At 41.7% G+C, this 19,538-nt stretch overlaps 1 long non-coding RNA gene across 1 annotated transcript in view; it reads right to left on the bottom strand.

Moving 5' to 3' along the window:
- The window catches only part of LOC125452304 (uncharacterized), a 168,966-nt gene that overhangs the window by 85,840 nt on the left and 63,588 nt on the right, over window positions 1–19,538 (bottom strand). The window lies entirely within an intron of this gene.

Here is a 19,538-nt window from a genome sequence, read left to right as displayed (position 1 = left end):
GCATGCAGGCTCGTGCCAGGAGCTCATCTTGTCCATCAGCTTTAACTTCTTTTTGGTCTCTCACTGCCTTTTCTCCTTACTTTAATCAAATTACCTTCTGTGGAGAAAACGACAGTTTCAAGGGTTTCCAGCATGTCTGAGGCAAGGTTTCTGCCCAATGGCCGCAGAGAAAGTTAACCTTGTGAAGAACTGATGAGATTGAGCCTGGTACGGCACAGAGCCAGACCAACTGGGAGGAGAGTGAGTCCAGCGTGGCAGTGATAGAGATCCCTTGACATCTGTGTCAATGACCGGAGCCGGCAGCCTGAGGTCTCCTGGCATTTGTGGAGGTGTTGAGCATGGGCGAGATGCAGCCCAACATGGAGGAGATTGAAACCTTGTGGGGAGTGGGGGCCAAGCATGGTTAAGTACTTAAGGACTTCAATGTTGGACTTTTCATTTTATTTCCTTATTTTTCCAATTCGTACCTAAGATTTTGTATCTAGAAATGTTTGCACCTAAGATGGTACCAAGAATGGCAACTTTGTGCACTTTTCATTATATTCCTGTATCCCATAACAATAAAACCTATTCCTAATTCTATTCTAAGATCATCAGCTGTCATGTCATATCATGTCACATTATTATATCATGTAGTCCAACATAGTGCCAAGGTGGGACAGCACTGCTCTGGCAAATATTTTGCAGCCCATGATGAGGAGAGAGACTGGGTGTCAATTTTTAAACAGGTGGAGATTGGCCTTTTTCCAGCATATCTGTAGTGGGCCTATGCTTTGAGAGGGCCATCTTTCCAACAGTTAAACATTCCTTCAGCCGTTGTGCACAGTCACTCCCCAGAATATCCTGTGGAAGTCTGTGATCAACACTTCAGTTCTGGAGATATGGCTCTTGTGAGATGGGTAAGGAAACCAGTGAGCTCCTCCAAACTACTTGGATCATCTAAATGCATGGAACCCCTGGGGGTTGGCCAGTGGCAGACCCTCCGACAAAAAAACTGTGAGTATCCTTATGCATGGACACAGAATGCATCAGCACATGTGGAGTTGCAAATAATGCTGAACATTGCTGATCATCAATAGGCATCCCCATCTCTGACCATATGATGGAGGCAAGATCATTTGAGAAACAACCAAAGATGTCTGTGCCATGGACACAATCCTGAAGCGCCCCTTCAGAAATGTCCTGGAACAAAGATAATTGGCTTCCAACAACTACAAGCATCTTCCTTTGTGTTGGGACTCCCCTATCATTTATGATCTGCTTCTCCAGTTGATTGCCTGTTTGCCCACCGACATTCATGGCTGGGCACTTGAGGTCTGCAGATCCCAAATCTGATATTTTGTTGTGGGATTGCTTAGCTCTATCACATTCTAATTATTTTGTTTGAGCTTGGCATACAACCAGTCCTACTTTTTTATATTTATCAGGTTGACAATTCATTTTTCAGCATGCATGTTATGGAACGTTCTCTTGAATTCTTCTCTGGACTGTTGAAAAAAAGCTTGCATTTGGATTATGTCAGAGATAGTAGGAGCTGCAGATGCTGGAGAATCCGAGATAGCAAGGTGCAGAGCTGAATGAACACAACAGGCCAAGCAGCATCTTGGGAGCAGGAAAGCTGATGTTTCAGGCCGAGACTCTCCATCAGAAATTTTCCATCAGAAATTTTCTCGCAATGTCCTTGTCAATCTTTTCGAAACATCCTTCCTGTAGCAGGGAGATAAGAACTGCATGCAGTGTTCCGACAGTGGCCCAACCACTGATCGGTACAGACACAACATGACTTCCCAATCTTGTGTCATGTCTAAAGCTGCAATAACAGAGGTAATCGAAAAGGAATACCGATGCCCTTTTTAAGGAATTTTCATTTAAATTAAATAGCTTCGATTGAAAGCGGTATCTTGATCGTGCCTACTGCCATACAAACAAATTCAAAACATTTCTGAGTTAATGCTGTATATGCATTACTCACTCATACATCTCAAAGTATTGCTAGGTACCTGATAATATTCTGCAGCAATTTTTTAATCTGAAGGATGATAATACCTATTAAGTGTCAAGTATCCATTTACTAAAAATGCTTTAAAAAAAGCATTTCTCATACACATTATCACAAAATAAATTAAAGCTTTAGTGATTTATTGTTCAGTGGCTTTCTTCTACTACATTACCACTGTATGGTAGTGTTAATTTTGAAAAAAAAAAGTTATGCAAGATAATATGAGCATTGGTTAAAATTTAAAAAGAAATCTGAAGAAATGAAGACATGTCATATTGTAGCAAGCTATGCTGAAGGCAAAAATAATTGCCTTCAGATTTACAATACACCTTGGATTTAATATTGCTGGTCGGTTTGGAAACCAAAGACAATTGCATGTTCACCTTATCTAAGATGTTAAATAAATGTTACTTCTCAGGTTATTGTCATCCACTTAGCTCACCGTTGCAAAAATCATTAACAATGTTAATTTATGTCAGATGTAAATGCCCCCTTCAAGCTTGGAATGTATGGAAACCTAACAATGAATCAGTTAAGCAATGAATTAATAAAAGCAGAAAATCTTTTTTTTGTTATCACTGAGCCATTGGATATTTATTTGATGTAAGCAGATGTGGATGGTGTGTCTGGTTAAATCATACATGTGGAGGCCTAGCTGGTTTTAATGGCTTCCTAACTTTTTTTAAAATCAGAGTTGTGTTACATCTGGGTGAAAACATTATCTGTCCTGCGGGTAGAAATGGATAATCTCAGGGCAGGAGGTTGTAACCAGAAAGCTTGAACCTGCACAGTAAATTCTGCTTGAGAATGTGAAAGTGATACTTTGCCCTTTTCAGTCATTTCCATCTGTAATTGGTAGGTCGTTCCTCAACTAGTGCAGCTTTCCAGACCCAAACATATGGAGGTTTCCAGTGACTAGGCCCATATGTCACTCTATGTTACTCCTTGGCCCTACAGTTAAAGGAGCGTTTCTAGATTCAGAGTATTTGCAGAGATCTTGCAACCTGTAAAGCTGCAAGGATGCCCAGCCCTCATGATGGCAATTTTGCCATCTCAAAGATTTGATTCAAGGTCGATGCAGAAGCAAAACAGCAACTGCAATCTTCATCACTGGGTGCAGTGATGCTGTCAGAATTTTTCAAAGACAATTCTTAAATTTATGCGGTGCCTTCTCGCATTGAAATGATTTAAATGCATCGCAGAATAAATTATCCCAGGACTGTGAAGTTTCTATGGACAAAAGTGGAAGCCTGTCTGCAATAGCAACGGCAAACAAACAGCAAAGAGCTGAAAAACCAGTTAATCTGTTTTTTTTAGGAGCATTGTCTGAGCAAATAATCTTTGCCGGGAAAAAGCCATAATAAAGATAACGAAAAACTGCCTGGGTGAAGCTGTATAATTTGATAAGAAAAGACAAATATTAGCAAGTAAAATGCCAAAGACCTGCCCATATACTGATTTATTTTAATACATGGATGCTCAGCTCAGACAAGAACAGTTGATATATGTGATGAAATTCTACACCAAAGGTTGGGATTTGATCGCCAGATTGTAGTAAGTAGAAGCAGCAGCAGAAGGCTTACATTAATATTATCCAGGGAATTTTGACAGGTTATGGAAACAGGTTAAATGTCAGACAGATTACGAGGCAGGAAGTACAAAGAAAATTAATAAAGAATTACCACTCCAGTTTATTCACCCATTCGATGAGATCAGAGTTGATCGATACAGAAACTCCATCTTTAGCCTTTACATGTTTTAATAACCCGATATAGTGAAAAGCTATCAATCACCAATTTAAAATTGTTAATTGAGCAAAAAAAAAGACTTCTGTGGCAAAAATCAGTGAATCAATTTGAATAATTATCAGCAGATGACCAATGTAAAAGTAAAATGGATTCTGGATAAAAATCAAATTTCTCAGGTCAGACTTCCATTTTGGGTTCTACGATAAATTAAACCCATTAGCAGGGAATTGTATTATAATGGAATAGCAAAGTTAAGCTGCTGCATTCTGGGTTAGGTAATAAACCTGTTAAGGATTGAGTGTCAACTTTGCTCTCTAAACCCAAAATTCACATTCTTTTACAAACTATTCCATGGGACAGCTTGAGATTTTTGAATATGATGTACAGTTTTTGTCACCTTATTTAAGGAGGAACATAAATGGATTGGGGTCAGTTCAGAGGAGGTTTACCAGACTAAAACCAGCCAAGGGCAGGTTGTCTTATGTGGCAATGTTGCACAGGCTGACTTGCATTTGTTGGAGCTTAATCACGTGATTGAAATATATCCTGAAAAATTATGATAGAGTGGGCATGAAGGTATGTGTCCCATAGATGTTTGTATTAATCAATGAATTAAATGGTTGCTAGGCATGGGCTGGAATATGGATTTGAGATTACAATCAAATTAGCATTGAAGAATAGAGGAATCCCATTGACTTGAGTTATCCACTCCTCTCCTGATTTGTCTGCATTAGACCAAATGAGGATCATCAACTATTGAATCAAGCAAGTGGTACATATCCAAAATATCCATCTTAACTACAAAACATGTTAGATCAACATCATTATTTATAATTTTATGCACAAGTTAAAAACAGAACTTTAGAAGCCGATGGGGAGATGGGTTTCTATGGGGCACATTATGAAGTCTCCAAAAATCTACTGTTTTGTGCAGTGCTTGGCACGTCCCTGGAAATATTTAGCCCGGTTCAGTTGGGTTTGTGAGTGGGAAACTGTTAGCTGTTAGCAAGGTCATTATAATATGCAAACAGTTAATTAATGTGGAAATTAGCCCCGCAAGTTGGCTTTTGGAGCCAGTTATGCATTTTGCAAGCTCTTTACACCCACCCTTATGAACCAGAGAGAAGAACAACAGGAAGCACTTTTCAGCTGAAAGTGGAAAGTGGGGAAACTTCAAACTATAAAACTGAGAAACAATTGTCCTGCTTCAGTCCAAGAGCAGATTACCTTGCACCACTAATAAGAAACATGAGGAAAAACACAAACATCATATCACTGAACCTGGAGCAACTCTAGGAGAAAAGCCACGTATCAACTCCTCAGCTACAAGGCACTTCACGAGGTTGTGAGGGTGATCACAGAGATCGAGCTAGAAGGACATAGTACCTAGGTTCAATTCTCTCAACATGTGTAAATTCTCATGCCTCAGGCCATTGGCATATGCAACTTCTTGTAACAAGACTTCTTTCCTAATTGATCAAGTGAACAAGGATTGACAATCATCATCAAAGTCACAATGACAGATGCCCTGTAGTTGCTGAAGAATGAACGCACAGTTCAGCTATTCTGAATTTCTTTTCACAAATTCAGCATGTCAATCCACCTACGTTCTCCAGAAAGTTGGAAGCAGGATGCTAATACCTCAGCTGATCTAAAGATCCAAGTAAAGCCCCTTGATAAATCAAGTATGTTCTTCAGCTGTTATTGCTTCCCCAATGCATGTGAGGTTGTTCAATTGAGATTTTGGGAAAGAAGTCAGAAATGCTGAGATAATAAGGTGTAGAGCCGATGAACACAGCAGGCCAAGCAGCATCCGAGGAGCAGGAAAACTGATGTTTCTGGCCTAGGTCATTCTTCAGAAATGGGGGAGGGAAAGGAGGTTCTGAAATAAACAGGGAGAGAAGGGGAGGTGGATAGAAGATGGATAGAGGAGAAGATAGGTGGAGAGGAGACAGACAGGACAAAGAGGCGGGGATGGAACCAGTAGAGGTGAGTGTAGTTGGGGAGTTAAGGAGGAGATAGGTCAGTCCGGGGAGGATGGACAGGTCAAGGTGGGTGGGATGAATTTAGTAGGTAGGAGATGGGGGTGGGATTTGAGGTGGGAGGAGGGGATAGGTGGGAGGAAGGACAGGTTAGGGAGGCGGGGATGAGCTGGGCTGGTTTTGGGATGTGGTAGGGGGAGGGGAGATTTTGAATCTTGTGAAGAACACATTGATGCCATTGGGCTGCAGAGTTCCCAAGCGGAATATGAGTTGCCGTTCCTGAAATCTTCAGGAGGCATCGTTGTGGCACTGCAGGAGGCCCAGGATGGACATGTTGTCTGCAGAATGGGGGGGTGGCAGTTGAAATGGTTCACGACTGGGAGGTGCAGTTGTTTAGTACAAACTGAGCGTAGGTGTTCTGCAAAGCGGTCCCCAAGCCTCTGCTTGGCTGTCCCACTGTAGAAGAGGCCAAAATAGGAACAGCGGATGCTGTATACCACATTGGCAGATGTGCTGGTGAACATCTGCTTGATGTGGAAAGTCATCTTGGGTCTTGGGATGGGTGTGAGGGGGGAGATGTAGGGGCAGGCGTAGTACTTCCTGCGGTTGCAGAGGAAAGTGCCATGTGTGGTGGGGTTGGAGGGGAGTGTGGAGCAGACAAGGGAGTCATGGAGAGAGTGTTCCCTCCAGAAAACAGATAAGGGTGGGGAATGAGGCTGTGAACTATCAGCCACAGTAGAAAAGGTGCTTCTAAAACTAAAGCTTGCAAAGATCAACACAAATGTTTTGTTAGCTCATTCCTTTTTTTTATTTTTTTTCCGATACCCATATTGGTTAGTTACTCTCCTGGAAGCCTCTTTGATTCTTCCTTTCCAACATACAGACACATACACCAATATCTGAATTTACTTCTGTTGTACTTTCCTCAGTTATTCACAAGAATTTGAACAAAAAGATACAAATTAGATGACTTTGGAACAGTCTGAGAATATCTGGATTGCTCATAGCTATGCTCTTTAGTCTACATATTTTTGACTACTGATTTAAGACAATTGCTTGAATCAAGCTTGAAGTTCAATACTTACATGTCAGTTTGTATTAGTTTGAATTTCTGAACTGAAGCCAATGTATTCATTTTCATCCAAAGCAGGTAGAGGTCAGATATTAATCCTGGTCCATCACTGATATCTTATATCATCTTGATGCATCTTGAATCTTGAGGAAGTAAACGCCAAACTGACAAGCCTTGTCTTAATCATGAATGGAACAAATCAAATTACCATCTGAAGGCTTCTACCATTGACAAATGATTAAACATTCATATCATTTTCGGCTCAGTGATGTCAGACAGAGGGAATATTTCACACAAAAATAAGTTACAACATAAACGTACTGGATTGTATTGTGTTGGAATTGCAGGAATCATATTAGTTCAGAGATAGTAGGAACTGCCGACACTGGAGAATCTGAGATAACAAGGTGTAGAGCTGGATGAACACAGCAGGCCAAGCAGCATCAGAGGAGCAGGATGTTTCAGGTTGGGACTCTTCTTGAGAAAAAAGCTATACCATATTAGTTCAATCAACTTTCTCAGTAAATGTAAATAAATCATGAAATGATTTATTAAATGTTAGATTGATTTCAGAATCATTTCTTGAACTAGGTGAGCTTCCATTTCTTTGCCCCTTTATTAAGTATAACTTTTAGAACTTTCCTATATATTGTACATGTTTATCTTAAATACACAAAAATTACAGCTTCATCAAACACTTGATTGTTATGGCATCTCAATATAAGGCAGATGGAAAACAACATCGCATGACCCTAACAGATTGCTTTTGGTGTAATCCCTTGAAGCAGTCTTCACAGAATATAAAAGAAATCTAGAATTGACTACTAATTACCAAGAAAATCTTTAATCATGTGTCATATATAATTTACATGAAACAAAAAGCAAATCTTTCTAATTAGTTGTATCTTTTGAAGGTTAACCCTCGGAGACCCTCTGCTTCAGTATTTGTGTGGCACTTCACTAATGTGACAAGGTTTGCATTTTTCAGTTGAAAAGATCAGTATAAATAATAAATCATGGCATGTGTTACATTATTTATGCTCATTTTCTCATGGTTTTTAGCATAAAAATTTAAAAAATATTGAATGTCTTCAGCATTTGTTCCCTTCAGTTTTAAAGGAAGAATGCTTTCAGAAGTAGTTTCTGTAAAATTGATTTCTGTGCACTATGTAAAGAACTTAAGTTCCCTAAAGTGATTAAATTTTTTTTCGCCCATATCACTTCTTTCAGAACTCACCTCATTTTATTGTATGTTTTATTTAAATATCAAGTCACAGTACATGATAAGCTTTCACTCAATATTTTAAAAGTCAGACTTATATAAACTAAAACATGTAAAATTGCTTCTGTAACTCTTGTAACCCTGAATATTTTGAGCTTCAGGCAGTCCTTAGTCTGCAGTGAATGCCTAATTAAGTTTGTACATTCATAACCATCTGGGGAAGTCAGAAATCCTCTGGTTAAGGAGTGGCAACACTGAATAATTACAAAAATCCAGCTGTCAGTTTTACCCTGGACATTAGGACATGATGGTTCAGTGGTTAGTATTGCTGCCTCACAGCACCAGAGACCCAGGTTTGATTCTAGTCTTGGGTGACTTGTTTCTCCTTGTGTTTGTTTGGGTTTCATTCTACAGTCCAAAGATGTGTAGGCCAGATGGATTAACATTGGAAATGTGGGGTTACAGGGATAGAATAAGAGGCAGAGTTTGGGTGGGCTGCTTTTGGAAGGTCCGTGTGGATTCGATGTGTTGAATTACACCGTATTGATTCTATGGTAGATTTCCTACCTCTGACCCAGGAGATCTGGGCTCAAGTCCTAACAAGAATTTTTCTTTTAAAGAAACAAGGAAAGACCAAAACTCAATGGGTGCAAGATGGATGTGCATAGATCTGATCAATTTTCCAAATAGATGATGATCGGATTCGGCAAGCAGTTTTTGTTTGAAAAAGAATCAAAATTTGAAATTGTGGTAGTTACATGATGACAGAAATACTGTTATATCTGCTTTTAAAATTCAGCAAGAAGCTGTCTTATATTGAGAGGCCCTATTAATCAAATGTTTGATGAAGCTGTAATTTTTGAGTATTTAAGATCAATATTTCTAATATCTACAAGTTATACTTGATTAAGGCAAAAAAAAGTTCATTTAGTTCCAGAAATGATTCAGAAATCAATCTAAATGTTTAAGATTAAATTTCCATGATATATTTACATTTATTGAGTCAGCTGCTTGAATTCCTTCTCTCCAAATTAAATATATGTATGACTCCTCAATGCTGCACTAACCACAAGAGGAAACATCCTTTTCCACATACACTATTGCAACCTTTATGGATCATCTCTTATGCTTTTAAACTCTAACAAACATGAACATAAGCCCTGTCCAACCTTCCCTTGTAAGAACAGATGTGCATTCAGGTTATTCTTCTCTGGTAAACCTTCTCTAAACTATTGTAAATTTATATACATTTTTCCTTAAATAAGGGCACTAATACTGTCCATAATGCTCCAATTGTGATTTCATCAATACCGTTTATAACTGAAGCATAATTTCCCTACATTTTTACACAACTGTACGCACAATAGTAGTACACTTCTATTAGATTTCCTAATTAACTGCTGTCCCCACGCACCAACTTTTTATTTTTCATGCACTACCACACCCAAATCATTCTGTGGCCCAGAGCGCTGCAATATCTCGCTATTTAGATAACTGATTTTTTTTACATCTCATTGTCAAAATAAGCAATTCTCACATTTTTATGCAATATATTCCATTTGCCAGATCTTTACCACCTCACTTAACTTATGCATATTACTTTGTAGCATTTTACATCAGCTTCTTAATTTCCTACCTATCTTTGTGTTGTCAGCAAACTTAACAACCATACCCTCAGTCCCTTCATCCAAACCATTTTAACTAATGGTTACTTATCAAAACCCAACACTAGTCCATGTGGCTCACCACGCTTTATATCTTTCCCAACTGAGAATGGTTATTTCTGCCTACTCTGCCTCTTGTTAACTAGCAAATCTTCTATTAGTCCTGTATCATGAATTTCATTTTGCTCGATGACCTTTGATGTGGTATCTTATCAAATGCCTTCTATAAATCACAGTATTTCTGTTGGTTCCTCTTTACACAGAGCACATGCTACTCCCTCAGGAAATGCCAATAAATTAATTAATCATGATATGTGGAATCTTACCGAGCCCTGAACTGTATGGGTTATGGCAAGAAATCTGGAAGAATTATGTGAGCATTCCAGAGAGGCCTTTCATGATGTTGGGACCAACTAGTTGCATTTTCCAACAGAGTTCTGAGCATCAGGATGCCTATTAACAGGGATTATTGCTTGTTATCACCCTCATTAACTGCAAATGTTCCATCATTGATATGCTGCAACTTGTTACGAGGAAACTAAATGCTGAGAATTCTCAGTCTGCAAGTCTGAAAGGGTACTTGACAAGTCCAGCTTGTCACTTGCTTATCTGGACCTCCATTCTGGGCAGTGTTTCAGGGTGTGTACCACAGGTAGAGGGTGCACACACCCCTAAATTGATAGATGTTGGCATCTGACATCTGCCAGCTTCTCAAAATCCTCATGGGGCATCCCCAATACATTTACAGTACACCTTTGCACTTTCACTTACTATTGGCAAATAACATTGAAATGCTGCTGAAAGGACCTTGGTCTTAGCACAAACCTGAATGCTCAACACATTCCTTCCTTGCATTTTCTTTCCTTGCCTTACAGTGTCATGCCTGTTGGCTTATAGTCACCTCAGTCAGAGTTTAAATGCCCGCAGTTCTGCCATGTTGACTTGCTGTTTAGCACTGAGACGTAGCCAGGCAGCTTCATTCTGGCCAGTCATCCATTTGAGGTGGTCACAGTCAGCAACTTTGTGTGACTCTATTCCAGAGAGTGTGTCACAGTCATTCCTGTAAGGCAAAACAAGCAGATAGGGAAATCCCATTAAATGAATTGGGGAAGTGCAAGGACAGTGGTCAAGGGTCCGTTCAATCATTATCTTGGGCTCTCCATCAAAGTTGGGCAAGGGACTGGAGAGCTGTCAGTCAGTCAGTCATTGGGATCTGAATATTGAGGAGATGTTTAAAGGGGGACTGAAGTGGAAAGGGTGCCCAATGATGGGGATTGAGGGCACTCAGTTTTGGTGGGGGCAAGATGGAGGCATGGGTTAGAGAGTGGACAGGATGGTGATGGAGGGGAAACTCAATGATTCAGGAAGAGAGCCATGGGAGCCAGAGGAGTAGCATGTGATATGCAGTGACCACCAACATAGCTTCCACAAGGGAAGAGTACAGCACAATGAAGGGGATCATCAAACAAGTCCCAGGACTCGGGCAGCAAAGAATAATTTTGGAGGCAGAGTTCAATGGCGATGTGGTGGATGTCCGCATGTGGAGTAATTTGTGGAAATAGTTTGGAGGCAAGATAAAACATGATTAGTCAGAGGGTGAGTAGCTGATGAATAGGCCACACCTTGTGCAGGAGTTCCATTCTGTCATTTTCCAATTGTTAGGTTAATCTGCATTCAGTGTTGGTTTCACGTTAGTTTCACTTCTGCTGAATGAGAAGCCATTACATCAATCATGTATAATAAGATAATAAAGTGTGAAGCTGGATGAACACAGCAGGCCAAGCAGCGTCTCAGGAGCTTTTGTGTTCCTGAGATGCTGCTTGGCCTGCTGTGTTCATCCAGCTTCATACTTTATTATCTTGGATTCTCCAGCATCTGCAGTTCCCATTATCTCTCTCCACATCAATCATGTACTTGCAGATTGCAGCTTCATTTCATTTACATCACCATATGTGTGAAATGCATGGAGTGTACAAGTATGTGGAATGTAACTGCTGGTCACAAGTGATATTCACCATGCAAATGGTCCCTGAAGGTAGACATGTTAATGAAGCAGAAGTTATCACAACTGACTTTAAGAAAAGTAGATACAAGCCACAACCAAAACAGCTCTTGCACAAGTACCAAGATGGCTGTGTAACGTGGAAATATAACTCCAACTGGGCAATAAGTATTATGATATATTTTATTGTCTGTAATGATAACTTTCATGGTTGATGTGAGTATTTCCAGCAAGAATATCGGACCAGTTCAAAGGTGGATGCTTGCCACAGGGGCTGTGTTGTAAAGAAGGCCATGGCAGATGAGGGAGGAGCAAATATGACCGCAGAACGCAGCAAAAGATGGAACCTCCCATCAAGGAAAAGGTCAGAGCTGCAGAATATGTCAGCGACATAGGAAGGTCAGAGTCTTTTGAGGTCAAAGCCATACACGTGGTACAACCAAAGCATAGTAATGCTGTAGGATCCCTATTTACTGCAACTCGGTGACAAAATTGTGCTATCTGCTGGATCAGGATCTGAGACCTGAAGGAGTGGGATTGATCCTTTCCCAGTTATTGTGAAGCTTGCAGTAGCATTGAACTTCCATGAGACTGGCTTCCTCCAGGGACCAACAAGGAACCTGCATGGGATCTTTCAGTCATTCATTCACAAATGCATCCAGACAGTGATAGATGCTACTTGTGCAGGATCACACTTGTTAATCTTCTATCCCTGTGACGAGCTCAATGCTGCGTGGCAGGCAGTAGGATATTGGAGAATAGCTGACTTCTGCCAGGTGAAGGCACGAATAACTGCACACACTTCGCACTGAGACAGAGGGCATTAATATTCAAGTGATCTGTGATCACCATTGCCACTTCTTGGTGGTGAATGTTCAGAACCCTGGCAGCTGCCATGTTTCCTGCATCATGGACCCCTCTTATGTTCTTATTTTGGTTGAGATGCCTTACGAGGCTGGTCACTGGGGCACAAGCTTACCTACTACGACCAAGGTTAATGACACCTTGGTGGAACCCTCTTACTGATGCAGAGCTCCAGATACAAAGCTGCCTATGCTTTGACGAGGGCTCTGGTGAAGTCTATGATCACAAAGCCTGTAGCGATGCAAACTACCAAAGGCAAGTCTGCAACAAAGCGAAGGTTTCTTCGCAGGACTGGAGCATTCAGGGCCAAAAGCAACGAAGGACAACCACCCAAGTTATCCACGTCAAAGGATCAACACAGCGTCATCTCCCTCCACCCCTGTTTTTGGCCTGCAACTAATCAGAGTGAGAGGGACAGGAATAGACAAAAACTTAAACAAAAACAAAACTTAAACAAAACAAAAACATCAGTGGCATAGGTTCTACAAAATTGGAAATAACTATAACACTTCTCTTGTAATAATGACCACAGTAAAATGATTCAGAAATAGTAGGAACTGCAGATGCTGGAGAATCTGAGATAACAAGTGTAGAGCTGGATGAGCACAGCAGGCCAAGCAGAATCAGAAGAGCAGGAAAGCTGACGCTTCGGGCCTAGGCTGTGCTTCAGAAATGGGGCAGAGGAAGGGGATTCTGAAATAAACAGGGAGAGAAGGGGAGGTGGATAGAAGATGGATAGAGGAGAAGATAGGTGGAGAGGAGACAGACAGGACAAAGAGGCGGGGATGGAACCAGTAGAGGTGAGTGTAGTTGGGGAGTTAAGGAGGAGATAGGTCAGTCCGGGGAGGATGGACAGGTCAAGAGGGTGGGATGAGATTAGTAGGTAGGAGATGGGGGTGGGGCTTGAGGTGGGAGGAGGGTATAGGTGGGAGGAAGGACAGGTTAGGGAAGCAGGGACGAGCTAAGCTGGTTTTGGGATGCGGTAGGGGGAGGGGAGATTTTGAAGCTTGTGAAGTCCACATTGATACCACTGGGCTGCAGGGTTCCCAAGCAGAATGAGTTGCTGTTCCTTCAACCTTCCAGTAGCATCATTGTGGCACTGCAGGAGGCCCAGGATGGACATGTCATCTGAGAAATGGGAGGGGCAGTTGAAATGGTTCACGACGGTGAGGTGCAGTTGTTCAGTGCAAACCGAGCGTAGGTGTTCTGCAAAGCAGTCCCCAAGCCTCTGCTTGGTTTCCCCGATGTAGAGGAGGCCGCAACGGGTACAGCGGATGCTGTATACCACATTAGCAGATGTGCAGGTGAGCATCTGCTTCATGTGGAAAGTCTTCTTGGGGCCTGGGATGGGGGTGAGGGAAAAGGTGTAGGGGCAGATATAGCACTTCCTGTGGTTGCAGGGAAAAGTGCCCTGTGTGGTGGGGCTGAGAGGCGTGTGGAGCAGACAGGGAGTCATGGAGACAGTGGTCCCTCCGGAAGGCAGAAAAGGGCAGGGAAGGAAAAATATCTTTGGTGGTGGGGTTTGATTGCAGATGGTGGAAGTGTCGGAGGATGATAGTGGAAGTGTCGGAGGAGGATCCAGAGGTTTTTGGGGTGGTATGTGAGGACGAGGGGGTTTCTGTTTCGGTTTTTATTACAGGGAGGGGGTGTGTTGGATGAGTTGTGGGAAATGCAGGCGATACGGTCTAGGGCATTCTTGACCATTGAGTGGGGAAGTTGTGGTCCTTTAAAAACGAGGACATTTGGGATGTACGGTAGTGGAATGCCTTATCCTGGGAGCAGATGTGGTGGAGGAGAAAGAATTAGGAATAGGGGATGGAATTTTTGTAGGAAGGTGGGTGGGAGGAGGTGTATTCTAGGTAGCTGTGGGAGTCAGTGGGCTTGAAAGGCATACCGTTTTCCAGGTGGTTGCTGGAGATCGAGGCAGAGAGGTCCAGGAAGGACAATGTGGTATTAGAGATGGTCCAGGTGAACTTAACGTTGTGGTGGAAGGTGTTGGTGAAATTGATGAACTGTTTGAGCTGCTCGTGGGAGAATGAGGTGGCGCTGATACAGTCATCAATTTAACGGATGAAGACTTGGGTTTAGGGCCAGTGTAGTTATGGGACCTATCTCCTCCCTACCTCCCCACCTACACTCATCTTTACTGGCTCCATCCCCGCCTCTTTGGCCGGTCTATCTCCTCTTCACCTATCTTCTCCTCTATCCATCTTCTATCTACCTCCCTCTCTCTCCCTATTTATTTCAGAAACCGCTTCCCCTCCCCCATATCTGAAGAAGGGCCTTGGTCCAAAATGTCAGCTTTCTTGCTCCTATGATGCTGCTTGGTCTGCTGTGTTCATCCAGCTCTACACCTTGTTCTCTGCAGTAAAATGATGTTTGCTATTGGATCCAGTTCAATCACACAATTGTAGCCCTGTACCTGATGGGAGCCAGCAATATCTGCCATTGGCAAGGGGAAAGGATATGGAGAGGTGGGTTCTGGCACAAATGGCATCAGTGACATTTTAGATGTATTTATGGCTGCAGGATTGGGAAATGGCACAGAATTCACTGTTGTCCTTCTAAAACGGGACACTGGCATTTAAACGTCAAGGCAACCATGATCTTGATGGTCTTCAGGATGGAATTGACATCCAGCTTTTGGGAGTTTTGCACTGCTGCCTCACAGTGCCAGTAACCTGGGTTCGACTCCACCCTCGGGCAACTGTCTGTATGGAGTTTACACAATCTACCTGTGTCTGCGTGGGTTCCTGTCGGGTGCTCTGGTTTCCACCCAAAGTCCAAAGATGTGAAGATTAGTTGGATTGACTGGGGTAAATTGCCCATAGTTTCCAGGGATGTATAGGCTAGGTGGGTTAGCTATGGGAAATGCAAGATTACAGGGATAGAATAGAGGGCTGTGTCTGGGTGGGAAGCTCTTTGGGGAGGTTTGGTTGGGCTCAATAGGCAGAATGGACTGGTTCCACTCTGCAGCGATCCTTGTCAGCAGCTGGGGCAAATCTGACATGGTGGAATATGACAGCCTTAGCCTTCAAAGGCATTGTTATTCAGTTATCTGCAGGTAACTGAATAAACGCTGGGTCTCACCACTTGTCTGCTCCTCCTTGGTGGATCTTGTCATGCTGCTTCTCCTTCTGAAGGCTGTATGGCAGTTGCTGGAGATGATTGTTTTTTTCAGTTTTTGCTGAGGCTGCCTAACCATTCTGATTCAGAACAAGTGGTGGAGGGAAAACAGGCAACACAAGGAACATTATAACTCAATGGGCAAGTAATCTGTGGGGAAAGTCAGGGAGATAGCACTGTGGTATTGAAGTACTGCCTAAGCCCTCACATCAATAATAATAAAGCCTAATATTGTATCCTCATGCAACTGAGTTCAGGCTTCTCAAGGAAGTCATTGTCATGCCTCAACAAGGCGTTCTGAAGTTTGTGACCATTCCAAATGCACAGTGTACAACCAAAGTATCTATCCTCCATTGGGAGTTGATATTTGGCTGTAATCCATCATGAAACATGCCGTCTCCCCAGCCTCACAACCACAATAAGAAAACGCAACTCCTTTCCAACTCACAATGTGTGATGCTTTTTTTTAGCCATCTGAGGACATTACAGCTACAATGTTTGGTCTTCCTGAATTTGCTATTGAATGTCTTTGGCAAATAGGAACAATATTTTCTTCTTTCACAATATTTCTTGCAACAAAACTTGCCAAGTTTATATGACAAAGAGACAACCAAAGGGGACAATGTAAAGCTCAAGATGCTGAGGCCATAACTTAATGTGTAATCTTTGACAAACTGCAATCTTCAAATAATTTAAAAATTGAAGGCAGATAAAAACATTCCCTAAACAATGAAGGCATGCTACTGCAATTCCTCCTTGCACAGGTTCAGAACATAAATTCACCAGATCTGCCCCAAGGGAAAAAAAAACTGCTTAATCCTGCCACTGTACATTCAGTCCCAGCCATTTGTGAATTTATTGCCAATTTGATCCAATGTGATGAATTTCTTTCTTTGCGTTCACCTTCATGACCTGGATGTTCTGTTCATGACTCCTACTCACTGAGTTCTCTTTTGTTATCTTGCTGACCTTGTGCACACAATAACATTTCAACCTCCCCTAGTTTCGAGTGAGCTTCTTTATATCACCATGAATGTGCCTGCTCTACTCTTTCCCCCACCCATCCCACTCCGAGGGCATGCCCCTTGAGGAATACACTCTTTGCTGGCCCTATACCCACCCCATGTAGAGGCTAAATGAATGGTGAGGTGCTTGAACAAATCCTTTGATAGCTCTCATTTTTCATCAATTTACTATGACGTCTCAGCTTATGGTCTGTGATTGTTCCATGTCACTGAGACTGTTCTATCAGTGATCCTGTACAATTAAGGTCAAATTTGATCTGGACACCCTCCACAGGCTTTCATTGACTGTCCAATAATGACATCCATGATTATTATCGACCAAACATCCATGACCGAACATAGCCCATCCCCTCAGGCCAGGCTTGACAGGACAGCCCTTCATTTACCATGACCACCCTCTTGGATGGTAATCACAGAATCTCTTTGCCTGTATGCGGTTGTGTCCCTTGACTGACTGTAGCCCATCTTTACTCTTAAATGCTTGACCCTTTGACTTTAAACACATTGCAATTTGGTTCCAGTACGCAAAGTTTGCAATTGATGTAGCTCTGTTTTTGATGTAGCTCTGAGCCTTACAGCAAACATGTCCACCAATTCTTTGACTGGTACATTTGTTCCTCAGTGTTCCCCACCACAAGAAGCTTCATGTGTCTCCTCCTGTGCAAAGGCTGCCAGTTTCTAAGGAAGTGTTAACACATTATGTGCTAAAATGCAAGAACCCATAAGGTACCTGACTCAGCGTCAGCATTAAAAATCCTGACTAGACACACATGGCTGCCTGGCAGTCCCTCATAACAAACCAAACTGCTGTAAGCATACAAGCCTTAGCATGAAAGCCCGTACTAAAGAAGCAGCTCTATGTAAAGAGAAGCTAGATGGTCAACTACGCCCATTACATGACTTGCGGTGAATGTTCACAAAACAAGCCGCCACGTACCCACTCTGCTTTGCACCTGTCGAGTGTTTAACACCTTCATGTCTCTTGAGTGTGGAGAGAAGGATTGGAAGCGTGACGCTGATTGAGTGAGTTGGACTTTTAATAAGATGCAAATGAATGAAAGTAAGCTTTGCGCTGCCTGACAGTGAGATTCGAAGCCGACTACTGCAGTCTGAGGGCAAGCTTTTCTCGAGGTCGAGAACCTGATTATTCCACTTTTGCCTCATTTGGGCAGTTTGCTTGGCATCATTCTGGAGACAGCAGGCAGGAGGACGTCCTGCCTGTAACCAGAGAACTACCTAATTCACTACTGAGCTGCAGTCTCGGCCTCTTGTGCTGTACTTGTTGCTACTGCAGTATTAACTGTGGTGCATGGTACTGTCTCTTTCTCTCTCTCTCTCTCTCTCACTCTACTGATCCTTCACACAAAAGCTCAGGATGCTGGATGCAGAGTCCCATTGTTCTCTGTCTGTTGCATGTTACCCTTGGAATAATTTTGTCTGGACCCCAGCCCTTATCACTCCCTTCTGTATCTATGGCAATGCCATCCTGTGTCACTGCCTGAGAACTCACTACAACACCAATTTTCTGTCCTTTTTATAAATGTAGGAGTTTTGACATGCTGGGGCAAATTTAAAAATAAAGATCCTGGATTTATATTGTGTATAATTCTCATGTCCTTGGGAATTCCCAAACTGCTTCACAGCTAATAAATTACTTTTGAACTGTATTCATCATGGGTTTCTTTTTAAAAATAGTTCTTGCCTTGTACTGAACTGGCACAACATATCTATTTTTGGAAGTATTTAGTGTAATCAGTAACATCTGCTAGAGTAGCAGAAGTGCAAAAATTCATCAATCATGACAAAAAAGATGTTGCGTTTCAGAAGCATCTCATGTAAAACGACACCACTCTTCATCTGCAGACAAATTTATAAATGTTACGCTTGTTTTAGGGTATCTAGTCTGGCAACAACACATGGCAGGAAATTTGGGTACACACCCCACTATTTTGCAATGTGTGCTCCAGATGGCCCAGTCTCCCCACCAGGAGTGTGGATTCACAAAATCATTCCTCTGTAAGGAAATCAATTAAACATAGTTTTCTTTGACGTGTTTACAGAAGCACACCAACAAGCAGCCATGGAAACTTTATAACATTTGGCACTAAGGAACACTTAACGTGCAACCATATTTAAAAGCTACTGGTAAATATCTATCTGTGCTTTTTCAAACCAAAGAATATGTTCATGGAGTGAAGCTAGCAAACACATCTGCAATCACTTAGCTTATTCACATGATCATATGGAGTAATGATTAAATGATGGATTAGAATCAATAGGGTGATTGGCTTACAACTTCTCCAATTTCTCATGAGATCACTTGTCACATTTCGTCATCATGACAATAATAATGGTTTACTTATCTATGCCCATGGTATGAACCTCTTTTCACCCAAGAACACACCTACGGAGCCTACAAGAATTCTTTATGCACAAATTACATTTCATTCATATCATTTCCTTGGAAAGGTCATCAAGAAGGTGAAACCCTATATGGTCAGTGTTGATTTGAATGTCAGGTAATAAAGTGGTGATCCACATTACACAAATGCTATTCATACATTTTTTTCAAAGAAATAATTAACATTTAGCAATGAAGTGTGTCACATTTCCCACTTGATATATTTCTGCTAAATGGATAAACACAAAAAATATCCTTACAGAGTAAAAAAAGGAGACAATTAACCAGATAAGTACAGTAAAATTATAGGGAGAATGCGGTAACTGGAAATTTCATTAAGAATTGAAGCTTCTGGACATTCACAGCAGGTATGTCAGTGCTTACAAAAAGAAAAGATTGATTCACGTTTCTAATTGTGTATTTTGTCTGAAAC

Source organism: Stegostoma tigrinum, chromosome 1 (assembly GCF_030684315.1).
Source record: "Stegostoma tigrinum isolate sSteTig4 chromosome 1, sSteTig4.hap1, whole genome shotgun sequence".
NCBI classification, from domain to species: Eukaryota; Metazoa; Chordata; class Chondrichthyes; order Orectolobiformes; family Stegostomatidae; genus Stegostoma; species Stegostoma tigrinum.
The sequence above is the reverse complement of the archived record's forward strand: the minus strand, read 5'-3'. Positions and strand labels throughout refer to the sequence as shown.